We start from the raw sequence: 3339 nt of genomic DNA, 5'->3' as shown, positions 1-3339 counted from the left end.
TCGCACTGTACTTCACATTAGGTGTTCCCTGACAATTACATACACCACCATAAAAAAGATCCAAACCTTTAACAGCACAGTCAGTATAGTTCAGCATATTGACAAAAACTGGCAGTGATCCTACAGCCAAAAACTTTACTTCAGATTTCTGAGATATCCTAATAAATCTAACCATTCTTAACATGTTGGATAAAAAAAACAGGCACCCTTGTACCTTCTGCTGGGGCAGGGTAATGCAGGATACTAAAGAACAAAGAGGTGTTAGAGTTATAGCTTACCAATGCTGCCTTTCACTTTCTGTTTTTCTCTATTCATTCTCTGGGGTGGCAGGCCTCAACTTTCACCTGTGTGGGAAAAAAATTTCATGGTCTTTCTGCTCTGAAGGTGGGATTTAACTCATCTGACTTTTGTGTCAAAGCTATTTATCTAAACTAAATTGACTTAGTTCCCTCTAGTTGGTAGAGAAAAATAAAGGATGTAGTGGATGACAGGCCACATCTACCTTAGACTTGGTGCCATCAGTACTGCTTGAGTTACTCATTAGATGTCAGTCTTTTTGCATAGCAAGAGTCAGCGTATGAGTCTTAAAAATAAATGTTATTTACTTTAGCTCTAAATATTTGTCTAACAAAAAATAATGTCCACATAATCAGCAAACTGTCTATCTGTATTTCTGTTGCACAACTTTAACTCAGGCAGGCCTAATTTATTCAGCCACCACAAGGGAAGCCTGGCATCTTTCAGGTGCTGTGGACCATGGACGTTTCTCCTTTTCTGTCTCTCATGTCTCTTTTAATCCCACCTGCTATTTTTGTTACTCTACATTCACATTTCATTTCTTCCTTTTATATTTTGCTGGAGAGAGAGCCAAAAATGTAAGAGCCTCCATAAATAACAATTAGCCACCTAACACTAATCTAATGAGTTAGCTGCTTGGTGAATTCTTCTTCTTTTTTTTCCTGGACAGACTTTTTAGAAGTCAAACAAACACTGCTATACAGAATACAGAAAATACCAAAGACACGTAGTATACCAGTACATGAATAATCAAGCAATGCAGAGTATTCAGATTCTGTCATGGGGCAGTTCCAAATCTGTCCCTGAAAACAGAAATTTCCAGGGTTGTTAAGACCTTGTGGATTTTACCCCAGCAGCTCCAGCAGCTGCCTGGCTGTCAGCTGCCTGCTGAATCCATAGTAAATGCCCCTGTAAACAGTCAGTCTCCTCTGCTAATTCTCTCTTTTCCTTGTTTATGATATTTAAAGGATACTGAGTTTAAAGTGAAAATGTTATTTTAATTTTGTAAGAATGTATAAGAACTCCACGTTTGATGCAAATTATTAGTAATGGAGACTAGTGAACAAATATTCAAAGTAAGCTATAACCTCTTAAGCTTCCCACTGCAAAACCAATCTTTTTCTTGTAAAATTCGATACCTTCATTAGAAAGAAAACTGATTCTGATATTTTTCCTGAGCAAGTAAAATAAAATGCAGTCACAGGTTGATGGTAAAACAGAATTGCATGTGTGAAATAAATACTTTGTAGTAAAAGGTGTAGCAAAAGCAACCTCAGAATTTATGCACAGAACTAGTGACTACAGATTTTTGTCTTGTGACTTTTTAAAATTAATGTTTTGCAATAAAATTTATGTTTGCATATGCACCAGACTGGTTTAACACTATATTTCACAGAGTGACCACATTTATCAAATATACTCAAATTCGCAAAGCTTGCCTATAAAACATTGCTGTTATCTCTTGGATTTTTAAACCAGAGCACAGTCAGCTTCCATAGAGGGCTCACAACTATTTCAAAGGACACAACCTCATTCTTATACAGTACACCGTGAATTTAAAGCAAATTTGCATTTTAATCTACCTTTGATACAGCACCACAGTAAAAAGTGAAAACGGGAACTTAAGCCTCCACAAACTCAGGGAAAATTCTGATGGGGTCTCATTTATGTGACATGAATGCCTCAATTTGCTATTATAAAGTAATGCATGATTGTGTACCCTCCTTTAAATATTTCTCCATTAACTATTATGCCTTAGGATTAAGGCAGCTATCTTGAAGGTACCATACATACTGCTGCACCAAAAAACCCAGAAATTCCAGGTGCCCATGCTGAATCTTCTGGTTTCTAAGTGTCCACACCAGGACTGACTTCATGAATGTGAGAGAGCTCCCTGACAGCATGCCTCATTTTGAAAAACTGCACCATATTGCATCCTTCTTATATATGTTTTCATGCCATTTGTGCACATTAATATCCTTGTTATTACATCCTTCTGCACCATAATACATTATTTCTCTTCTAGAATGGTGAGCAAAAGAGAAGCAATGTGCTGACAAGAGTTTAAACCAGGAAAATTTCAGGAAGGAGAAACTAATGAATAGAAGGGGCTTGTCAAGGGAGGATTTTAAGGATGACACCTGCAGTAATTCAGAAGGCATGACCCTCATCCCATGCACACCGATTCAAGCTCCATGCTATAACCTGCTATTAAATAAAGCAGCTTTTATTGCTAAATGTATCTAATCCCAAAGCTAGCCAAGGAAGTAAGTTTGGTCCAGGTATGTATAAAACACCATAAGGACTATCATTAGCATTGATTTGTACTGTTATGGATCTATTACAAAGGCCCTGTAAAACTATCTGCTGCATGTCTCACAAACTACAATAAATGAGATTTGCACCAGCCTAACAATGTTTGTTTGACTTTCTTAGCTACAAAAATTATAAACTGAATTTCAACAGTACCACTGGCTCAACAAAATTCTCTGATAGCCACTGTCCATACTTCTGTATGGAAAGACCTAGAATTATAAAACAAAGAAACAGCACAGAATATAAATCTTCAAATATCAAAATTTAACACTCCAGGTCTACCTGGATCAAAATCCAGACAGCAGCAGCTTTCAATGTCATGAAAAACCACCCATTGTACATACTGTGAAGCAGCCACTTCAGTTTTTCCTGATCCAGATTGCACATCGGCTGTGACATTTGACTTGAAGCTAGAAACATAATGGGAGTCTAATCAAAATTGCTGCAGGTGTTTCAAAATGTCTTGTAAAAATATTTGAGTACACGCCTAGCAAACAGTTCACTAACTGACATATTAGAATGAATCACTGCAGTGCTTCTTTAATATCTTTCTTTTAGGCAAAAGTACCTATAACTTCCATTCCATTTTATCTTTCAAGCTATTCATATTAAAAATCTTTCATTCATGTCATGAAGACCACAATTTATATAGTATATGCTCAAACATCAGTTACTGCATTTTTGACAGGAAATGACCCGCTGCAGCTGCTGGAGGAAACAATCAGG

At 36.8% G+C, this 3339-nt stretch overlaps 1 long non-coding RNA gene across 1 annotated transcript; it reads right to left on the bottom strand.

Annotated features, from left to right (window-relative positions):
- Positions 1 to 276: 276 nt before the first annotated feature.
- Positions 277 to 3339, bottom strand: LOC132085379 (uncharacterized). Its single transcript, XR_009420204.1, has 3 exons — positions 3182 to 3339; positions 2958 to 3023; positions 277 to 344 (listed from the first exon to the last, which is right to left on the bottom strand). It is a non-coding gene; the product is annotated as an uncharacterized LOC132085379 (long non-coding RNA).

Source organism: Ammospiza nelsoni, chromosome 1 (genome assembly GCF_027579445.1).
Source record: "Ammospiza nelsoni isolate bAmmNel1 chromosome 1, bAmmNel1.pri, whole genome shotgun sequence".
Classification (NCBI taxonomy): domain Eukaryota; kingdom Metazoa; phylum Chordata; class Aves; order Passeriformes; family Passerellidae; genus Ammospiza; species Ammospiza nelsoni.
This window is presented reverse-complemented; position numbering and strand designations above follow the sequence as displayed.